Source organism: Danio rerio, chromosome 15 (assembly GCF_052040795.2).
Source record: "Danio rerio strain M-AB ecotype USA chromosome 15, GRCz13ab, whole genome shotgun sequence".
Classification (NCBI taxonomy): domain Eukaryota; kingdom Metazoa; phylum Chordata; class Actinopteri; order Cypriniformes; family Danionidae; genus Danio; species Danio rerio.
In genome coordinates this window covers 21,303,602-21,327,649 of record NC_141035.1, presented here as the reverse complement: position 1 = coordinate 21,327,649, position 24,048 = coordinate 21,303,602, and the positions used below count along the sequence as shown (strand labels likewise).

The 24,048-nt window shown below is 33.5% G+C and overlaps 1 protein-coding gene and 1 long non-coding RNA gene across 2 annotated transcripts in view; one reads left to right on the top strand and one right to left on the bottom strand.

Moving 5' to 3' along the window:
• Positions 1-24,048, top strand: part of LOC147840601 (uncharacterized) — a 570,564-nt gene that overhangs the window by 158,624 nt on the left and 387,892 nt on the right. The gene's annotated exons all lie outside the window — the stretch shown is intronic.
• On the bottom strand, positions 13,399-14,673 carry LOC147840606 (uncharacterized). The gene is made up of 3 exons (XR_015509324.1): positions 14,545-14,673; positions 13,635-13,674; positions 13,399-13,536 (listed from the first exon to the last, which is right to left on the bottom strand). It is a non-coding gene; the product is annotated as an uncharacterized LOC147840606 (long non-coding RNA).

Here is a 24,048-nt window from a genome sequence, read left to right as displayed (position 1 = left end):
AAATAGCAGACATCCATGATTCAGATTTTTATTTTTAATTTGAATTTATTTTAATTTAATATATTTATTCAATTATGGTATCACATAACTTTACTATCAACATAGTTTTGAATAGAAAAACTTTTATACAGTTGAAGTCAGAACTATTAGGCCCCCGGAATTACCCCCCTCCAAAACCCCACCCCCCACCCCCCGTTTAATTGTTTCCCCCAGTTACTGTTTAATGGAGAGAAGATTTTTTAACACATTTATAAACATAATACTTTTAATAACTCCTTTCTAATAACTGATTACTTTTATCTTTGCCATGATGACAGTAAATAATATTTCACTAGATATTTTTTTAAGACACTTCTATACAGCTTAAAGTGACATTTAAAGGCTTAACTAGGTTAATTTGGTTAACTAGGCAGGTTGGGTAATAAGGAAAGTTATTGTATAATGATGGTTTGTTCTGTAGACTATGAAAAAAAATAGTTCAGGGGGGCTAATAATTTTGTCCTTAAAATGTTTTTAAAAAAATTAAAAACTGCTCTTATTCTAGCCGAAATAAAACTCCAGAAGAAAAAAATATTATCAGACATTCTGTAAAAATCTCCTTGCTCTGTTAAACATAATTTAGGACATACTTAAAAAAGAAAAGAAAATTCAAAGGGGGGCTAATAATTCTGGCTTCAACTCTATATAATATTTAACATTGAGTGGTAAAATATTATGACTACTGTACTGACCAGCAGGGTTAAATCTAAAACTGTTATGAGCTTTGTCAACTAAAGAAAAAAAAATTGATTGATTTACTGTATGTTTAATACAAACATGATGTTGTATTGCTTTATGTTGGGAAAATGTTGATCGCTCCTCCAATGGACTTTGGCTGAGAAACCTAATAGCATATTTTAGCTCTTGAAAAGCTCACATATGTAACAAGGAAAAAGCTCTGAATTTTGTAATATCTAGGAGGTGTTTTTGAACTCCTAAAAATGGAGATATAGAAGTCTGTGAAATGATGTTTGATGAACTTTCTTTCTTTCTTTCTTTCTTTCTTTCTTTCTTTCTTTCTTTCTTTCTTTCTTTCTTTCTTTCTGTTTGTTTGTTTGTTTTTTATTTAATGGTTGATTATACATTTTAAACCTGAGTGGGGTAAGCGTTAGGCATTGAAGTTTGAACTACTGTAAAACCTTGACTTAATAAATACTTAATAAAGATATGTTACACAAAAACTGCTATGAATATTTGTAGAGCAAAATCTGAATAAACAGATATATTAATAATATTATAAGTCCAATAGGCTAATAATAATATTAGTCTACATTTTAAAAAGTATCTGTTTATTGTTTGTTAATAACAAGTGTATTATTTTTATTTACAGTTATAAAATGATTTATTAGTCCTTGATCTCGGCTCTCTCAACTATTGTGTTTTAATTCAGCTCGGCAGATGTCACAAGGTGACTTTTATTGACATTTTAGTAGTTTGAAATATATATATATATATATATATATATATATATATATATATATATATATATATATATATATATATATATATATATATATATATATATTTTATAGGAAACATTATTTAGAGAATTAAATCTGTAACATGACAGAAAAAGTACTGGCAGCTTTTTTGTATTCTACTTTGCATCTCTAAACCAGGCAATATGTAGTGCTCAGCATATATAAGTACACCCCTCACAAATTTATCTTTTAAATTCATATTTTTAATAGGAAGCTATACAATATTATATTTGTGCATATACAATAGATTAGTCAGTACTGAAGGCAAATCTGGAGCTAATCTAACAAAATAATTTATGATAACGGTCCACAAATTATTACACCCAAATGTATGTTATAGAAAAATATTGACTACAAATTTTAAAAAGAGTAAGAATCAAGAGTAGCAAAAAAATAAATAAATACAATACATTGTTACATTTTTTTAGGCTGTATTTAAAATATTTTGTTTGAATTGAATTGCATGATCTTTCAATTTCTAAATATGTTTGGTGACTAAAATATTATTTTAATAAATATATATGTTTAGTAAATCTTTTTTATTAAATGGACCAGAATACATTGCCCATATTCACTGAGCAATTAATAAAAATATTCATTTTCTAAAGGGGGTGTACTCAATTATGCGGAGCACTGTATAATTTCAAACTATTAAACATTGAGTAAAAGTCACTTTTTTAAACATCAAAAGTTGGAGGAACGATCATTTAATGCAAATCAAAAGCATAAATAAACAAAAAAAAAGACAGATTAATTTATGTGTTTTTAAGTGTACTTTTATTTCAGTGGATTTGAATAAATGAAAGAAAAATTGTGTGTTTGAATCACATTTGTCTTGACTTTGCAGAGAAGCTGTGAGTTTAATAATAAAAACACAGTTATTACCTTGTTGCTAAATATATAATTAAGCTTTCAATACAGTCCTTTTTTATTTATAGACAACACGTTCTCACTCCCAACTCGTCACATACTGACGCTTGGTCAGGAACCCTCGGCGTAAGTTGTTGACGCACAGGGTACCCCTTTAGCGTCATATTTAGACGTGCAGGGATTCCCTATAGCAGTGGTTCTCAAACTGTGGTACGCGTACCACTAGTGGTACGCGGGCTTCCTCCTAGTGGTACGCGGAGGAATCGCCAAATAATGAAAGAAACAATTAACACTTTTAATCCTTTGATGCGTAATATAACATCGATGTGATCAGCATTGTCTGCTTGGTGAAGCGTACGATCACAACGCTGTGCTTAGAATGTTTATTTTAGTGCTTTGTGACATAAGCTGCTGAAAATCAGTTTCCGAAGTTTAAGCATTGATTCTGAAGGGTGATTTGACTGACATGAAAAGTAGCCAATCACAGTCGACCTTTTCTAGTCGCGTGAAACGTAAGGGCGGGACAAAGGCTTTCTGTGTTGCAGAGACAGAGAAAACAACTTAAAAACAAATGTTTTGTTGGAATAATGCTTCTCGGATGTTTTCACTACAGAGATGTCTAGCAGAGTAATTAAACCGCGGACATATTTCCTGCCTTTTTGATGATCTACATACACGTTTCGCTCTCCGACAGCCAGTCGACTCGCCTCTGACCTGTCACTCCTCTAAACACAGTATGAATGGCGGCGCGGGAATAGAGGTATTGCGCAATTACTCATTTCTGCAAATGCGGCGAGTGCTTTATTTTAACACGAGAGCGCATTCATGTACGCAAATCGCTAAAACAGATATGCGAGCTCCTAAATAGGCTTATTTTTTCAAATGAACTGCAAGTCCTCTCATGATCGCCTGTGTGCTAAGGTTGAATACAATCGCTATCTCTCCACTATTAAAGTAGACATTATTTATCTTTATTCCTTGACTAAATTTAGTCAAAAGTATTCAAAGTTATCAAGTATTTAGAATTAGATTGATGCATGATCGATGACAATGCTAATGGTCTTCTTATTTGGCTGTATTGTGAAGTGAAACTTACTTTTAGCAAAGGGGGACTTATTTCTTTACGACAAAAGAATTATGCTGGAAATGTTTCTGGAGGAGGTATTTGTGTGATTTAACGTTATACATTTAGCTGTATTCTGATCTGTCTTAAAGCATTACAGGTCAAAACAATTCGTTGTTACGTATTATTTATTTATTAAAATTAACATTAATGCTCTTAAAGCACTGCTTTGATAAATGTATTGTTGTCATATTTCAAATACTTCAAGTAAAATGAAGTCATTTATTTATTTATTTTTACTGACAGTGTACTTGTATTATTTTTTTTTGTATTTTAGATTAAGATCAAGTGTAAAATAAAATCTACATGTGATGTACAGCTGTTTAAGAAACAGATTTGCCATATTGTAAAGAAAAATAGTGTAAAATATGTAAATAAAAGGCTAAATTTAAATATTTTTACCATATACTTTAATTAAACCTTTCAAAGCTTGAAAATATTGTTTAAAAATGGGCAAAAAGTGTCTCTATGGCCTTAAAGTTTATGTGGTAGTTTTGCCAATGCTATTGAAAAAAGAATAATTGTCATGAAAGGAAAAATCGACCATACTTCCTTTGTTAGTGCAAATTCCTATACATGTAGCTTTGAGATTTAAGCAATTAAACCATTTAATCAGGTTTACACTTAAAAAAGTGATTTCATAATGAAAATCTGATTATTTTTTTTTCAAAAGTAACCAACTAGTACTTTTTAAAAGAGTACTTTGTACTTTTACCTAATATTAGTATTATTTACTAAAATTTGTGTTATTTTAGCAGTGTAATAGTATTTTTCCTTGAGTACAAAAAAGATTTCACAAGCATTAAGTGCAGGTTTATTATATTATTAATATATGATTAATAAATATTATTATTATTATTATTATTATTATTATTATTATTATTAATGGTTTTTATGTGTATCTATTCCTATGCAATGTTTTATGGGTTGCTGAGAATACATTTCAGGTCTTCAATACATAGCATGTCAGTCTTGAAAAAAAATAGGTGCTGGAATTGATTTTCATTAGGCTGTGCCTGTATGAACCCTGTCATATGTAAATTTAACATTTCAAGATTTGTCTAAAAGTGTATGAATATGACATATAGCCTATATTTATGAGGTCCAAGCAACATTTCCAGCTTTTGATGAATAGGCAACTATGAATACTTTAAATTTAAGTGCAGCAGTTTTCTTTTTACTTTTTTAAGAACAGCGCCATTTTTTATGAACCTTTAAAAGCACATTTTAACTAAAACGTTTTTTTTTTTTTTTTTTACCTGCAAGCACAGTTAATGTTCAGACTATTTAAAATGTTTAAAGTGACTGACAATAATACATATTCTTAATAATAGGAATTAATCTGCATAGTTTTTAAACTGTGCACACATGTTCTGCTTAATTAGGCCCACAACGCTATTTTTAATACTGGTTAAAAAATAGCGTCGTAAGGTGGTACTTGGAGAGACAATTTTTTTCTAAGGTGGTACTTGGTGAAAAAAGTTTGAGAACCACTGCCCTATAGAATCTGTGCCTGAGCCTGAGGCGTCATAGGGAGACGCTGGAGGCTCGTATAATTACCAATAGATGTCAACGCAATTTTTAAAACCTGATTTACGCCTATTATCTTAGTTTTCTTATTTTAAAAATATGTAATTTTTATTTTGTTCATGAAAAGCGTCTGTAAACGGGGTCGAAACTACTGTATGAATAAACTTCGGCCCACGTGACATCCCTTCACGGTGAGTTTAACGCCGCTCTGCTATTGGTCAAACTGCATCAGCGGTGAGTTCTCAGATGAGTTCAACTGTCAACATTAAATATTACGTTAATGCTGCATAATATATTTTTATTGGAGATTAGTTGGTGTTTAGAAATATTTTATCATTTACTTTATATTTAATGAGTGAAAATATATTCGGTTGTCCAGTTTAGGGTAACTATGCCTAATAAAACTTTGATTCATTCATATTATTTATTATTTTTTTACTTTAAAAAAATATTAAATTTCAAGTACTAAGTTTAAAAATGTTTTCGGCTGATATTTTTCATTTTAAATTATTTATTAAAGTTGGGGTCATTGTATGTGGCGATCTATTTTTTACAGTCTATGCTCGCTATCCCAAGGTTCATTGCGATCCCAAGGTTCACTGCGGTTTTCCACAAGGTAAGTAAAAAGTAAACAAATAAACACAATTTGTTGATAAAGCATGTACTGTAAACTAGCGACGTTATCTAATTACATCAAGTTCATTTATTAAAAACATATTTTTTCTCACATATAACGTTGGTCATGCATTAGAACAATATATACATTTTAAGATAAGGAACAGTGTAACCAGATTGTTGTTTTCCACAATAGAATTCGTGCAAAATCTATATATAATATGCAATATGCAACTCTAATAATACAAATGTATTCGTAATTGTTTCAATATTAAAGAACATCAAGTGTTTCCAAAGGTTTATTATAAAAACAATTATTTTCCATGCCTTTAAAGGAAAAAGGCAGAAATTTTTGTACAACACAAAACTAAACAAAAAAATAGCTTAATCTACCACACACACACACACACACACATATATATATATATATATATATATATATATATATATATATATATATATATATATATATATATATATATATATACAAGTGTACATTATAAGGTGTTCACTGTTCAGATATGAATATTTTTTCTTTGCTCTTTTTAGGTTCTTTAGATTTCTTTAAAAATCCAATTTTGTTTTCTAATAAGCAAAAAGTAAAATCACTTTACTCATGTTTATATGTTAAATTGCACTTGTCTCTCTCTCTATCTCTGTTAACACATTTATATTTGTTTGATTAATTCTTGTGTCTTTCAGCCTGTTTCTGCCTATCACCATGAGTGATTCCTTTATACTCAGATTTATCATCAAGATCTCAATTATAAGCTCAAGTTTTGATGACAACTTGGTGATCTGCAGAAAGCACCACCATGTAAGGAAGGCCAAGACCACTCTGGAATCAGTCAAGGGTTAGTGAAGTTTTTCATTCCATGTATATTAAATATCTACATTGTTTAGGCATATATGATTGTATGAGATAAAATGCATTTATTCTTTCACTACTATTGTAATAACAGAAAGAAACGCATTAGTTTTACTATTACTATTGTTTATGACAAACATTAAAAAACTACAGCATAAGCTCACAAAATATTGTGGCCTAACTGTTTAAAACTAATTGTTCTGGGTGTTGATAGTGGCCAACCATTTTTTTTTTCTTTTTCAGAAAGTATTTTGTTTTGTCTGATTTTATGACACCTTATAGGCCATCAACTGTCCACATTGGGGTTTAGGAAATTAGAACTGCTTATGCTGCTTGTCTACTAGTCTTAGGATAAGTTAGAAATGTTATAAATGTACATTTTTTTGTTGTTTTTATCTGGTACAGCTCATAGGAACTCCAATCTTCCCAACTGTGAGAGGGCCTTGCTCCAGTGACTGTCAGTGTGTACTTCATTGTTTCCATTAGTCCCTGTATCTGTAGACCTAGGTGACAGTGGGCTAGAGTAAAATTTTGGTTTTATTTAAACTAAGGCATACTGATGGCCTTTTTATCTCAGATTTGGTCATGCAAGTATTAATATATCCTAAAGTATTTTTATATTCTTTCCATTGGTGGAAAAGATGTTGGTATAATTATTTTTAATGGACTGCTAAGATCTCAGCAGACATTTTTCTGAGATATTCTTGAGTGGGAGTCTGTGCAATACAAGGTGGATAGTATTTGCAAGGAAGAGCCCTTCATCTGTTCTGCTTCCACACTAGATATACTGCCAATTTATGTAGATATGAACCATAAGCATAACCATTTCAAGAATGCACGAGGTACTTTAAACTGTATTTGTTGAAACTAAATTAACAAGAAAACAGCTCTGTGATGTTCACCTAAGAAAATTAGATTAGAAGATATAAACTGTTATGCACTTGTTCTGTACTGTTTCATTCCTTTTTCAAACACTGGCATTTTTGAAGGTTTATTTACAGCTAAGGATTAAGGATTGACAGGAAGATTTGTGGACTACATCAACTAATGACACTACCTCCAAAGACTTGCGAAAAGCTGTCCAAAGTGTCAGCACCATCTTTAAGCCCATGATTTTAGTGTGTTTCATGCCTAATCACATGAGTTTATATCTGAGATAGATGAACTATGTGATTGTCTTAAACTGATCTACAAGTAAATGCCAAAACTTATTGGTTTACTTATTTATTTATTTGTTTGTTTGTTTGTTTGTTTGTTTGTTTGTTTGTTTGTATATGTTAACCAGGTGAAATGGAGTGAGGCATACCAGGATATGCCTGGTTTTACTTTTGGGAAGGAGGTTGAACAGTGCAATATTTCTTCTATAGGATTGCAGTGACCAGACATGCTACTGTAACTCTCATGGTCATGTGCTGGAATTAGCAGATATTCAACAATTTGGCCATCTCGCTGACCTGTTGATATCAGAAGGTAACAATATCCAGTAGAATTTGTTTTAGTTGTTCTGTAACCTATTTAAATAGTATTGTGATTTTTTGATTGTTTATCATTGTAGACCGCAACAGCTCTGCAAAGCAAGTTGCAAAACAGAATCCATGAAACTGGCAGTGACTGGAAACCAATTGGAAGACTTTGGTCTGTGATGTAGAGGAGTGGGCAGAGGGTGAGGAAATTCTTATTAATATTACATGTAGTCATGAAAAATTGTGTTACTATTACTGTCTTTTTTTTTTTTAGTAGCAGAAGCAAAGACAACAAAAAGAAGAAGTGATATGGATGTCTTCGTCATATGGCATGGTATGTACACTAGACTTCTGTCAGTGTTGATTCTTTAAAAGTTGACGTATAATCCTTGTTATACAACTTTCTTTTCATAAATATATTTCAGACTCTGCTGACCCAGCAACAAAGAGGAGGGTGTTCAACATCATCCTGCTAGTCAGGATTCTTCAGGAGAAGCAGTGGATTCTTGTGGCAGAGATGGTCAACCACTATAAATACCTTTCAACTCATCCTGGTTCTTTCAAAGAACTTTCCTGCTTGTTTGCTACTGAAATGTACTGGTATGTATTTGTATTTTTTGGCACAGACATAAGCATAAGGTTACCCAGTCCAAAGGATATTAATATATTTTTATGTTGTTGTGTTCTTCTTTTAAGATTCGACATGTGGCCTTAACGAAGAGGGGTTAAAAGGTCTATGGATCATCATTCTCAAAAAGCAACAAAATAACTGAGAAATAAACAACAATACGATGGTGCAATCTAGAGACCTGCAAGGTACCTGCAAGTTTTGGCTGGAGCAGAGAACATAGATTTTTTTTAAATAAAGCTCCAGCTGATGAGAATGACATTGACTGTGGATTTTCTTTTACTGTAATCCAGAAGAGGATGACCTTAACCCTGAATCTAAAGCATGTAATAAAATCTGTAAAAAATTAAATAAAATTGTCATCATCTATAACCAAATTGTCTTTTTTTTTTTTAAATACATAGATATGTACAGTATGTAAGCATTCCTCTAAAATCAATCAGTGTTGTAAATTAAGAGCATTATTGTATGCCTAACTGCTTACAACATATAACAATTTAAGGAACTCTATATTAAAATGAAATTATTACATTAAGTGACATTAAGAGCTTTTAAAATATTAATTTTATGATACATTTTTATGATAAATTTAATTTTTGCATATACTTGGGCAAAAAATGTACATTATTATGGTCAACTGCTCTGATACCTCCAGTCAATATGTGGCTGAGTCAGGCAACCACACTTCTACCTCTGGAAAAATTAACCTATGATTTACACCAAAGATCTGATGGATCCATTTGGTCCTCATGGATTTTTCTAAAAAAAAAAAAAATTAATCTCCTTTTATTTTTGTCCTTACTTTGAAACATTTGTATTAATTTGTTAGAATGTCTAACAAAAAACTGCTGCACTTGTTGTGAGATAACAGTGCGACTGTTGTTATTCTGAAAATAAAAATTAACTTTGTATAATGTTTTATTGAATGCAAGATAAAAAATAAAATATTTTCCAAGAGATGGATTGCGGCTGGAAGAGCATCTGCTGCATAAAAACATGCTGGAAAAGTTGGCGGTTCATAGCACTGTGGCGACCCCTGGTTAATAAAGGTACTAAGCCAAAAAGAAAATGAATGAATGAAAATAAAATATGTATTGAAATATGTATTTTTGGTAGACATAGAACTACACATTAACTTATAAATACAGCACAGAACTATTTTACTTCTAGTTTAGATAATTTAAATGTTTGCATTTTTATTTTGTTGGTTAATGGCTATGTATTTTTAATCATTTGGAGGTTTGAACTATTCGCAGCATTTGAAAGGATATCTTTTCATCATTGTTACCTCATTTCTCAATATTTTCATGATTCTTACAATGCAGCAAATCTTACAATCATTTGATCATAAAGAAAATAATTAACAAATTAACCCACATGCAGGACAAAGACATTATGTGGAATCATTATTAAACACAAGTTCATCCATTGTCATCAAATCATACTGTTACACAAACAGTTGAAGATTTAGAAAGTAAAAATAATCAGATAAAGAGTGGTTTTTAAACAAATACATGTCTTTAAAAAGGTTTTATTTATAAACATTTACATATTTTAAAAGAGCTTTTATCCATATTTCAAATAAAGTGAAAACAATTAAATATCACATGATGACCATTAATGAAACACACTTTCAGAATTACATCCACACATATTATTCTGAACTCATAACATTTGTGATGAACATAGATCACTATTGCTAATAACTTGTAATTAAAGAAGATACTAATGTTTAGCTTATTTTTACAGCTTTTTTTTTTTTTTTTTTTTTTTACCACAACTGTACATGTGACAATACAATTTCTTGTCCATGTTGAAGATAATACATCTACATAGGTTAACTGCCCTTTTACTCATGATGGGGATGAGTAGAGCCCCGTAGAAAAGGAAAAAGTATTCACATTTCAAACGAGAAATGAGTGAGAGAATATCAGCAAGACTATTACCTATGCTATGTTCAATAAATAATGTTGGATATAATAGTCTGATATATACTGATCAAGTCAATAAAAGCTGTTTAAAAAATACTCATTGTAAAATAACAAATTTATGCCTGGCTTTCATATATGTCATAAATATATGCACAATGACCTTATTCAGATAGTCTTTAGTTCATTAAAATTTGTATCTGTTCCATTTTATTACAAAAAGGCTTTAAACTACATTACCCACAATCCTTTGTCGCTGTATAGATGGGAGGGGAAAGACATGGCGCTACAAATTGTAGTTCCTTGAAAGGTGTAGTTAGGGTTAAGTTTAGGGTTACGATCTTGGTTAATCGTTAACTATTTAAAACACAGCGATAACTCATTGATAAAGGACACTGTTAGTAAAGTGGCAAAGTTAGCAAAACATAGTTAGCAACACGAAGGATCTTTTAATTTGGCTTTGAAGTTATAGTCCAATCACAACGTCGCAATCTACGTCACACTTTGTCTCTATTTGGTAATCTTCCGGCTGAAGGTTGATTATAACCTTATAATATAACTTAAATATCAAAATGTGTATTAATATTACATGTTATTTGTTGTCTTATTAAAAATACAAATGTATATTTACCGTGAGATTACTTTGTGGGAATAACCTGATGTGCAAAATGATCATAGTAAAACCAGATCATAGGCAGTATACTTAATTTGAAACGAATAATAAAATAATAAAAAAGCTTCATGTTTGAAAACATTTCAAGCATTTGCTGTAACTAAACCCTGCATCATGTAGGTATACAAATATAAATATATGTCAAACTTAAATGACAAATATAGTGCCCATTAAATAGTATAAATAGTAGTTCATTGTAAATGAGTATGCAAATAAACACAATACATTTTTAATGAAACATTTATAATTTATTTATAATGCCACAAATAAAAATAAATAATAAAAATCACACAAAAATGCAAATATATATATTTTAACCAAAAATATATATTTTATAAGTTTTTAATGCAATAATATATTACCATACATATATAAATGATTAAAAACAATTATAATTGAAGGAAATGTATATTTTGTATTATTATTATTATATTTATTTTGTGATATTTATTCATGTCATACATCTGGTATGTCAAGCTCAAGTAAAACTGCACTGCAAAAAATCTTTTCAAATGATGCCTTTGGAAATGCCATCATAATAAACAGCTTTCACAACAACAAGAAGTCAAGTTCATGACAAATGCAAATTATGTTTATAATAACAACTTTCTGAACTTAAACATCAAAAGTAGAATAAGTTCAAAACATATTCAAGTATTTACTGAAGAATAGCAAAAACTATTTTTACAAAACACTGAGAACCAAAGTGTGCTTGGTGAGTCCAGGTGTTTATGCTGACTAGACTGTCATATTGCAATCCGGTTAGCATGAGGAGACTTGGGCGTAAAGTGTCAGCAATTCCTGGAGGGCTCCCAAGTGTTATTCCAGGTTTTGCCACTGTAAAGTATTAGAAGTGCACAACATCATTACTGAACAAAGAATGAGTGTTAGGTTTCATTTAGAAAGTTCAGTGATATTTATTTATATATGTAAAGTGTCATTAAACCTGGCACTCTTGAATTAACTGTATAATAGGTTAAACATTTCCAGCATGTTTCCATTTATTCCAAGCAGATCTGTCAGTTCTACAAACTCAGAGATCAGGATAGTAACTGCACTTCTCATTATGAACACCCTTATCCTTCACATACATTTTTATCACCACTGATGTCCACTGTTGTAGTTTTCATTGAAGGGAATGCTGACACAAATTCCAGCATGATTTTTTAAATAGCAGAATATGGGTATTATTGGGCCAAAACCTTAAAAAATATAAGATGCAAGATTTGAATCTTGATGAACATATTGTTAATTCACGTCTTGCAATTTAAAACACATCTCATGTTTGACTCATCAATTATATGAAAACTACAACAGCATACAGTGCTCCACCCTAAAAATATTTCTAAATTATAACAAGCTTATTGCTTTACATGGCTAAACATTTATTTTATGCCTGCATGATTCACTGCTATTACTGTAACCCATTACACTCTTAACCCAAACTAGTTGACTTTATTAGAAAACTGCATCGAAACATGTTGCCTTAAACCCTTTATGTTTTTACACAAGATGAAACTAAACAGCCCACTTTAAATTAACCTAGAACCTTTACAATCTTCTTGAACTTACAGTAATATTTTAATTCAAGTATGGCTGTTAAGTTGTACCTTGTATAAAATGTAAGGGGTTTAAGGCACTTGGTTTCTATACAATTTTCTAGTAAAGTCAACTAGATTGGGTTAAAGGAACAGTTCACTATTTACTCTCCCTCAAGTGGTTGTAAACCTTTTTTAAAAACTTCCAAGTTACTTTGTGTTGAACATGAAGGAAGTTTTTTGAAGAAAGCTGGAAAGCTGAAAACATTGACATACATAGTAGGAAAAAACAAATACTATGGAAGTTAATGTTTGCAGGTTTTCATCTTTCTTTAAAATATAATTTTTTTGTGTTTAACTGAAGTAAGCAAGTCAGACATATTTGGAACAAGTGAAGGATGAGTCAATAATGACAGAATTTTCATTTTTGGGTGAATCTCTTTAAGAGTATACTGAAAGAAATGTCCTACTCAATGAAGCTAACTTCAGCTGCATGTGTAGCCCCATGAGTACTTATCTAGAAATCAAAACAATGATCACGTCAGTCCCATTTTAGGCCCTTTATATCATATTGGCCACAGAATGGACTACTTAGTGTTGCAATAAAATAAAAAAATTAATAAAACTATGACTTACCACACAATACAAGACAAACAGTGAATTTTCAGCTCTGCCTTTGCTGTACACAAGATGAGGTTCCAGCTTCAGCACTGATCTGAGTGGGGCAGTTGTGCAGCTCTGTGAGGTTGTGACTGTTTAGCTGCAGTGCTGTGAAGAGTTCTTTATTAAAAGAAAGTACATTCTTTTAAAATCTGTACATAATAACAAAGAAAATACAATGATTTTAAATAATGATTAATTCTGAACAAAAACATTACCCTTAGTCAAGATGAATTCATATGTCAAAAGTTTCTGCATCTGAAATGAATAAAAACAGATGTGACATTAAACCACTAAACTACTAGATACATCAGTACTGCATTAAGCAGTTGTAAAGTAATGTAAGTGTAGTCCAAAATGAGCCTTAATCTGTTTAAGATAATGATTTAAAAAAACGTTGCTTGTGTTAAAAACAATCCAGCCACTTGTAATACATATGATCAATGGTAAATTTCTGAGAAGGTGCAAGGTAATCCTTGAATTTTACCATTACCATCCTGACTGACATAATATTTGAAAAGAAGACAGCTTGTTGTGCCTCTTTACCACAATTTAGAGATGATAGATTCTTTCTTTTATTAAATAAATTGGTAAAGGCCAAATTGTACTGGTAATAGTGTATGATATTCATTGTGTGACATACATCAGCTTAAGTTATACTTGAGCTTTTGTTATGCTATATATATATATATATATATATATATATATATATATATATATATATATATATATAGATATGTGTGTGTGTGTGTGTGTGTGTGTGTGTGTGTGTGTGTGTGTGTGTGTGTGTGTGTGTTTTAAGGCATGGAAAATAATTGTTTTTACAATAAACCTTTGGAAACACTTGATGTTCTTTAATATTGAAACAATTACGAATACATTTGTATTATTAGAGTTGCATATTGCATATTATATATAGATTTTGCACGAATTCTATTGTGGAAAACAACAATCTGGTTACACTGTTCCTTATCTTAAAATGTATATATTGTTCTAATGCATGACCAACGTTATATGTGAGAAAAAATATGTTTTTAATAAATGAACTTGATGTAATTAGATAACGTCGCTAGTTTACAGTACATGCTTTATCAACAAATTGTGTTTATTTGTTTACTTTTTACTTACCTTGTGGAAAACCGCAGTGAACCTTGGGATCGCAATGAACCTTGGGATAGCGAGCATAGACTGTAAAAAATAGATCGCCACATACAATGACCCCAACTTTAATAAATAATTTAAAATGAAAAATATCAGCCGAAAACATTTTTAAACTTAGTACTTGAAATTTAATATTTTTTTAAAGTAAAAAAAATAATAAATAATATGAATGAATCAAAGTTTTATTAGGCATAGTTACCCTAAACTGGACAACCGAATATATTTTCACTCATTAAATATAAAGTAAATGATAACATATTTATAAACACCAACTAATCTCCAATAAAAATATATTATGCAGCATTAACGTAATATTTAATGTTGACAGTTGAACTCATCTGAGAACTCACCGCTGATGCAGTTTGACCAATAGCAGAGCGGCGTTAAACTCACCGTGAAGGGATGTCACGTGGGCCGAAGTTTATTCATACAGTAGTTTCGACCCCGTTTACAGACGCTTTTCATGAACAAAATAAAAATTACATATTTTTAAAATAAGAAAACTAAGATAATAGGCGTAAATCAGGTTTTAAAAATTGCGTTGACATCTATTGGTAATTATACGAGCCTCCAGCGTCTCCATATGACGCCTCAGGCTCAGGCACAGATTCTATAGGGAATCCCTGCACGTCTAAATATGACGCTAAAGGGGTACCCTGTGACGAGTTGGGAGTGAGAATGTGTTGTTATAGACTACAAGTTTCTCTGAATGTTTCTTTGTGCAATCTCTTACCAATACAAAGTTTAAACCTCTGTAAAGCACATTTCAACACTATTCATAGTGTAGAGGGCTAGGGCATTTCCTCTGTATGCAAATTTTGTCATTGCCTACTATAGGCAATGCTTTTATGTGTTCCTTTTTTTTCCATTAGAGTACATCATATTGCTTGTAGCAAACATGCACTCTGATCTTACGGGAAATATACTGGAGAACAAAGTTTTTTTTTTTTGGTTCAGAAAACTGTTCTTGGCGCTTCATGTGATTAAAGTTGAATTACAGAAGTCACATGGAATGTTTTGACAATGTTTTTTGTTCCTTTTCTGTACTTTAAACATATTGGGACTATTGCAGTCTTAGGAGATTTTATCTAAAATAGTTTAATTTGTGAACAAAAGTCTAAGGGGTTTGGAACAACATACTGTAAGTGTGAGTAATTATCATAGTTTTCTTATTGGGTACTTTTTAAAGCTAACATACACTCACCGGCCACTTTATTAGGTACACCTTACTAGTACCGGGTTGGACCTCTTTTTCACTTCAGAACTGCCTTAATCCTTTGTGGCATATATTCAACAAGGTTCTCTTCTCTGGTAAATATTGTTATATTGTAAATATTGTTATATGATTCATGATAGCATCACGCAGCTGAAGCAGATTTGTCAGCTGCACATTCATGATGTGAATCTTCAAGGGTGCTCTATTGAATTGATTTCTGGAGACATTGTAGGCCATTTGAGTAAATTTGCTCTTTATCATTCCATTTTCTGTAAACGATAGAGATGGTTACACATGAAAAATCCAGTAGATCAGCAGTTTCTGAAATACTCAGACCAGGCTGTCTGGCACCAACAACCATGCCCCATTCAAAGTCATTTAAATTCATCCCCATTCTGATGCTCTAGTTTGAACTGCAGCAGATCATCTTGACCATGTCTAGTTGCTGCCATGTGATTGGCTGATTAGAAGTTGCTTTAAGAAAAAGTTGGACAGGTGTACCTAATAAAGTGTCCGGTAAGTATACAATAACATCCACTATGTTGGCTTGGTTTATTAACCTTACATAACTTGATTGTATACATTGATATGTTTTAATACAAACAGCTACAGTACCAGGTAAACTAATATTCAGCTGATAACTGCAATATTGTGCACCCCTAACTCCTGAGGCACTCTGGCATGCCCTTAGATGCCTCCAAGAAAAGACTCCATTCAGACAGTTGGTTTTCTAAGGATTTTTTCCTTCTTTCGAGGTCCAACATAAATCATACAAAACAAGGAAATGTGAGAGATGGTATATTGGATGATTGAAGCTTCCCTGTAGTGCAGGCTGGTCACAGCTCAGGCTGATCCCTGTAGCACATAAGAGCACTGAACCGCAAATCCTATCCACTGGTGAGACTGTGTATGTGTGTGTTTGTGTGTGCAGGTTGACCGCTGTGTGCCATTGAACTCTCCGGGGAACCACAGGAGGAACAGAGAGCCAAGACAGTTGAATTCCCTTTGTTTTGCCTTGAGGCTATGGCCGTAATGAATGCTGACAAAACTCATAAATTCCTCATACTGGGGTGCCACACATTTCCTCCAGCCCTATGGTATCAGCGCAATGGCAGAGGCAGATTTAAAAGGCATTAAGCAATTTATCAGGCCTCCTCGATAGATGTGGAGGCACGCATCAAAAAACACAAAGCATTCTGGGCCGTTTCAAATCGCCGCTTCAGATCATCCTTGCTTACAGAGTTCTCTATCAAAAATATCTCTATGTAGAAAGAACAGCTGACTCTGTCTGGGGACCTTTCTGTTCTGATACTCTGTCGGAAAGCCTGATTAAATGTGATTCTGTGGTGCATATAAACAGCTTTTTCAGAAGAAAACTAGGAGATGCATCACCAAGGTCAGGGGCTCGATTCCCACGGAAGATGATAACTGAAGAAAATGTATGCTTTCAGCACTCTTCCTTAAGGTCTTCTTGATACAAATCTCTCCATAAATATGAAAATGTAAAACATTTATAAAGTCACTTATTTGTATTGATGAGAAAGGGTTCTTAAAAAGGGAAGCAAGTGGTTTAATTCACTTTTTACATCTGCTCATTAAACCCCAGAGATGTAAAGAGTACTTGAAAATCATATGTGAGAAAAAGTGCAGTGAAAAAGACTCCATTACAAGTTACAAGAAGCCGGTTCCAAAACCATTTGATTCTTAGAGTCTTAGAGTATATGATGTCAGATCAGAAATCCCATCCTAAAGGCTAAACAAAATGGAAGAACGACATAAAATGATGCAATTTCGAATAAAATTCATTTGAAATAAAGTTTGATTAGAGTTCTTTTCGGCAGTTTGAATCATCTCACCAAAGTAAACCTTTGGGTTTCTTTGGCTTTTTTTGGCTTCTAAGTACTTTGAGTTATCATTGGTCTATGGCGATTACACAGTCAATGGGTGCATTCTGAAACTCTGCCTTTTTTATTATTATTTCTTGTCTCAATTCACTTCTCCAGCCCAAGCTCATTCTGATTATGTACCCCTATATGCAATTCTGGAGAGAGCCAAATACATCCCAGGAGCTAAGTTTTTTGCAGTTTTTGTTTTTGTAAATCTACCAGAGGCCACTGAGTACGCTTTTTCTCCTCTTCTCACGTAAATGTCGACTGACTTACCACTGTCATCTGACTAACTGACTGACTGACCAACAACTAGTGTTTTAAAAAGCACAGATTGATCCGCCCACCCACTTCCCTAAACCCAACCGACTGTTTTAAAAAGCAATCCAGAAAAAAAGATTCTCACCCTGTTGTTTAATTGCTTATATAATTTTTTTAGCTTTTGGTTTTGTCTTACCTGCTGTCTTACCTCCAACATACATGTTGAGCTACTAGGCAAACTGGTAACAGCAGAAAACCCATCCACACGAAGATAACTGTTCAGCTGGTAAGCGAGTAAAGGAATAGCTCCCTACTGCCCTGTAGTGTTCGTTTTAAAGATGAAATGCCGCAATACGTAACTCTGGCTACATAATTCACAATCTCCAGAGATGTATATATATGTTCAGAATGTCTGATTCCATGGGGGTCAGACAGAAGAATAACATCCAAAACAACAACACTAAAAACATGAAAACACTGGAAAGTTGAGTAATAGATCCAGTACAGATGTATCCACACCTGTATGATCACTCTGGGAGATTTTAAAGACTCAGAAAGGGTTCGTGAAAAGCCACTATATTGCACGACTTCTCTTCTGTGTTTGCACACACCGGGGACACCAGGCAAAGTCTGTCCACAGTAAATAGAAAACAAAACAATGTAAAGGTGTGGCACCCTGTGGCATTGCTTATAGAGAAGGCTATTTGGAAGTAGCATAACACATTTACAATCCTTCCTACCACATTATGGAAAAGTTGGAGTGTTTGGAAACAGTGTACCATAACTCGACCATTTCAAACTTATTTTTGCTTTCAAAGGAAAAAAGAAAACGAGGTACTTTTATGCAGTTTTTGTTTTTGCGAATCTAACAGTGGCCTCTGTGTCCGTATTTTGAGATATAAAATTTCTCTTGCGAGTGCCATTCGTGCCTGCTATTCTCTCGTGAATCACTGTTGAGGTCACTGTCAACTGACTAACTGGCTGGCTGACTGAATGACTGACTGACTGGCCACCCTCCTTCTTTCCTAAACCCAACCAATAGTGTTTTCAAAAGCACGAATTGACCCGCCCACCCACTTTCCTAAACCCAACCGACAGTTTTAAAAAGCAATCCAGAATAAGAAAACCCCTCGCCTGATTCTCACCCTGCTATTTACTTGTTTATTTTGTTTTTTTGGCTTCTGTTTTTGTCTTACCTGCTTTCTGGAACCGTTCTTCACCGGACTCGAACCTGGTCATCATGGTCAACTCCTCTCTGCATCTCAAGTTCACTGACGTACATGTCGAGCAACTGGACAAACTGGTGCAGGAAACTCATCCAAATGATGGTAAGTGGTCAGCTCTGTATAAGCACAAAAAAAAGCATCATACCACCAGATAGCGTTCGTTTTAAAGATTAAATGCAGCCATACGTAGCTCTGACTACATATCTTATGATCCCCAAAATGTATATAGGGCTATGTTTTCAGAATAAGCGTATGTTAAATTTCTCTCCTTCTGACAATCCTAGGTATATCCCGATTATCTTTGGGGTTCTGAAGATTAGCTTATCAGATTGTCCTGTGGTGTGAGGTGTGAAGAGTGACTTACTCTAATCTGCTCTGAATAATCTCTGAGGCAGTAAATCATTGAATATTTACAATCAGAAATCCTGATGTGTGGAGGAACCCCAAACACAAATTTACATCAGCAGGAGATTATCACATGAAATGTAAAAAATATCTATCGAGAAAGCAAGCTGACAGAAGATAACAAACACATTCATAGTGCAGCATAAGTCAAATGGTTTTGGACAGCAGAGATTTTTCATTTATTATTTTATTTGTTCAACATGTTAATTTGCAAGTCTTCTATTTTATAGTCCTACCCCTAAGAAATAAAGAAAGAAAGAAAGAAAGAAAGAAAGAAAGAAAGAAAGAAAGAAACGTAAACACTCAGGCTCTGATTCGTAACTGAATTTATCTCTTTAGCTGATGGCCTGATGGCAATTCTACACACTGAATTGGGCCAACAAGCTCTGACGTAAACCTGATGATAGGCGACATGATGAACACACCAAATCAACTAGCCAGACCGACTCAAACCAATGAAGTCAATTGGCCGACCATCAGCTTGGTGTGTCCCAGCCCTAAGGCCAACAGTTTTTTGCAGTTTTTAGTTTTGCGAATTCACGTGAGGCCGCTGTGTATGCTTTTTTCAGATCCCAAAAGTCCACTGACGTACATGATGAACTAACTGGACAAACCGATAACAGCCGGAAAGCTGTCCATACATAGCTAAGCGGTCAGCTGTTAAGCGCAAAAAAGAACGGCGTCATACCACCCCGTATTGTTCATTTTTAAAATAAAAAATGCAGCCATACATACTTCTAGCTACATAATTCATGATCTCCAGAAATGTATTTAAGGCTACATTTTCCTACTGAGCCTATGTTGCCTTAGACACTGCAAGAGCCTTATTAGAGATGCGAATGTTCTGAATGAATGATCTGAAAAATTTGCATTTTCAATGTCATGTGCTCCACCAAGACCTAATCTGTCAAGTTATCAGGTAATATTCTCAGAATATAAAATGTTACGGAATATTTTGCTTGCAGTTAAAATAAAGTATATCATTAAAAAATTTGGAGATTTTATTTTAACGTCTCATTGTAGATCATGTGATACGGTATAACAGTAGGTAGTGCTGTCGCCTACAGCAAGAAGGTTGCTGGTTGGAGCCTTAGCTGGGTCAGTTGGCATTTCTGTGTGGAGTTTGCATGTTCTCCCTGCATTCGCGTGGGTTTTCAGTGCTCCTGTTTCCCTCACAAGTCCAAAGACATGTGAGACAGGTGAATTGGGTAACCTCAATTGACTGTAGTATATGTGTGTGAATGAGAGTATATGTTTTTTTTTTCCATTAATATGCAACCCCAGATTATTAAAAGGACTAAGCCGATAAAGAAAATAAATGAATAAATGAATTGTAGATCATGATTGTAATACAATAACATAGTTATGAAGGTAATAAATCAGCTGTTCGATATGCTTTTTGTAGTAAAATCTTTATTAATGCCCATTTTATTACTATTTGCTCAGTTTTGCACCCATGCTGCTGTTGCAAATGATGTAATCAGAGAAATTTCTCATACCCCCTAGTTGTAGTGTTATCCTAAGAATCTCAGTTGGAAGGGTTATGTAACCCTTACCCTTTTACTACCCCTTCATATGAATGCACAAACCAAGGGTAGCAGTGAGGGAAAGGGCTAAAGGGAATTGGGATTGGACCTTATGTCTGTCATATCGTGGCACACCACACACTATACACTCTCAGAAATAAAGGTACGTGAACTGTCACTGGCGTGGTACTTTTTCAAAAGGTTTGTACCTAGAGGGTACACTTTTGTACTTTTTAGGTAGTAATGTTTCCTTACACAATTAATATAAAGTTTTTAGGTACACATTTGTAGCTTTTGAAAAGGTACCACCCCAGTGACAGCTCATGTACTTTTATTTCTGAGAGTGTATGAGTATAATGGTGAAATTTAGGTTTTATTTGTTCTTATGTTTGTGTTTCTCTAACACATTTTTAGTGTTTACTCAGCATAAGATGCATGCCAATGAGGAAAAAAAGTAGCTGATTTGTGAGGAGAGCAATCATGCTTATTTTATAAAATAAAATGAACACTTCAGTGTTGCAGAAAATCAAGGTCGACACAACAGCCTCTTTAAACATCTACAATCACTCAAGAATGTTTCACAAATAAGAGAAAATAACCAATGAGCAGCAGTTCTGTGGGTGAAAATGCTTTGTTGATGCCAGAGGAGAATGACCAAACAGGCAAAAGTAACTCAAATAACCACTCGTTACAACTGAGGTCTGCTGAAGATCATCAGAGCTACAGCAGCCGGAAAAGAAGAGTACATCTGTGATGCTCCTGACAGCTAAAAACAGCAAACAGAGGCTACAGTTCAAACCAGCAAACCAGCAGGTCCTGCCTGTCAGCAAGAAGTTTTTGATAATATAAAATTCAACAGCATTTACTATGATAATTCAATGTTTTGTTTTGTTTTTACTTTAAATAAGTACTGGAATAACACAATATAAGTGTTGTTTCATTTTACACAAACATATAATTTACCCTGAATGAACATGGAACATTATAGCTCACTCAAAAATTGTAATTTCCTCACCTTTTACTCAGTGAAGTTTATTTATAAGCTAATTTCGAGAGAATCACGCGATTATGATTGAACACGGCTGGTTCTGCATGAACTATGTATGATCCACCACTCAGATGATTCCCGACCTACTATAAAGAGCCAAAGTTTCTCACTACAGTCATCTTTGATTTAAAGAATCCCCCCTCCCACCCCTACTCCACCTTTCCCTTCATAGGGTGGCATGGTGGTTAGCACTGTTGCCTCACAGCAAGAACGTCACCGGTTCTAGTCCTTTAACAGGTCGGCTGTCGTTTCTGTGTGAAGTTAGCATGTTCACACAGGGGTTTCCCTCGGGTTCTCCGGTTTCCTCCCACATTCCAAAAACATGCACTACAAGTAAATTGATCAATCTAAATTTAGCACTACAGTCAAACTCTCATCCAGCAGCATATCTCTTCATAGCAATCATTTTAGTTATCCGCTCTTATCAAAAAGGGGGAGTTGTCGAGATCTACCTGAGCTCAAAGCTCCCCTCTCGCCCTGCAAACAGGAGGGAGCAGGGCTCAAGAATGATGGAAAAGCAGCCATTGATATCCATCGTTGGATAAAACTATACAGTATGTCTTTAAAATAATAAAGTTGTTGGCTGTTTTTTTCCAATATTCTTCTATAAATGTATTTTAGGGTTTAACACAGGACGAAAACTCAAACTGGTTTAGAACAAGAGGAGGATGAGTAAATAGAGTATTTCGTTTTGGGTGAACTAGCCTTTTAAGAACAGCCCGCTCAATACTTGACCTTCCTAAGCCACTAAATTAAGATGTGCCAATGCCACTCAAACTAAATCTCTTTCAGACAGCTGCCAATAGCCCATTAGCATGCTAAAAACCCATACATTTACATTTATACTGGCTCCACCAACTTGAACTGAATACTTTTATAGAACCTCCTTTTAAATATGAATTCTTGCCTGAGCTTATTTAATGTATAAGTTACATTGAACTTTTTTTCTGTAGCATTAACTTCATCGCAGAATCATTTTTATTACTGAATGGCTCATGGTCATTTAGTGTATGTAGATTTTTTTTTTTAACTGTGATGTCTAGGATGTCATATCCAGTATTGCAGTTATTCAATATGCACCAAGCGATCACCAAAGCTCTCTCTCTTTTTTGTTGTAGATCATAAAACAGATTTGCGGCCTAGGAAACTGGTCTGAAATCAGTTTTGTGAGGTGCATTTGTGTGCAAATGCTGCTTTGAAGCCGGTGCTGAGAAATAACCAAAAAGATGCATGCAGTCCTAACACAAATGGACTCCCATTTTACAAAAGTAAGTGAATGCAATTAGATTAAGTCTGACAAGAAGTTAAGAATTGTGCTGCATTAGCTGATTTTGAGCAAATTGGAAACGCTGCAAAAAAGTGCATGTATCAAGTGTAATGCAATAAAGCATTTCTATAGTACTTTGTTTCAGTCAAATTCGAAACCAACACAAAATGAATTATTTGCAGAGGCAAATGTACTGCAACAAGCTCTGCGTAAGTGAACAATCCACCCAAAATGATGAAATAGACACAAAAAAAAAACATGTTTCAAATGCAAAAATGTCATTTAAATAACATCTTATGTGAGATTGACCAACAAATGTGCTATGATGTGATAAAAATCTCACATTCAATTTTTTTTTGTACCTGATGTTAGATGTTGATGTGTTAAGTGTCCTTCTTGTTACATGTGAAGCACCACCATGTCAGAATGATTTGCCCCAAGGGGATTAATAAAGTTTTAAACAAAACTAAACTAATTCAAACTAAACTATTCCAGATTGTTGTGAATGTTTGCCAAGGCTTTGGATTTGAGGAAGTGTCATAAATACAGAACAGAAAAAGAGACCTACACCGTTCATGGCCTGAGGGTGAGTAAAGTTAACAGCAAAGCTTCATTTTAGGTGATTTATCTCTTTAA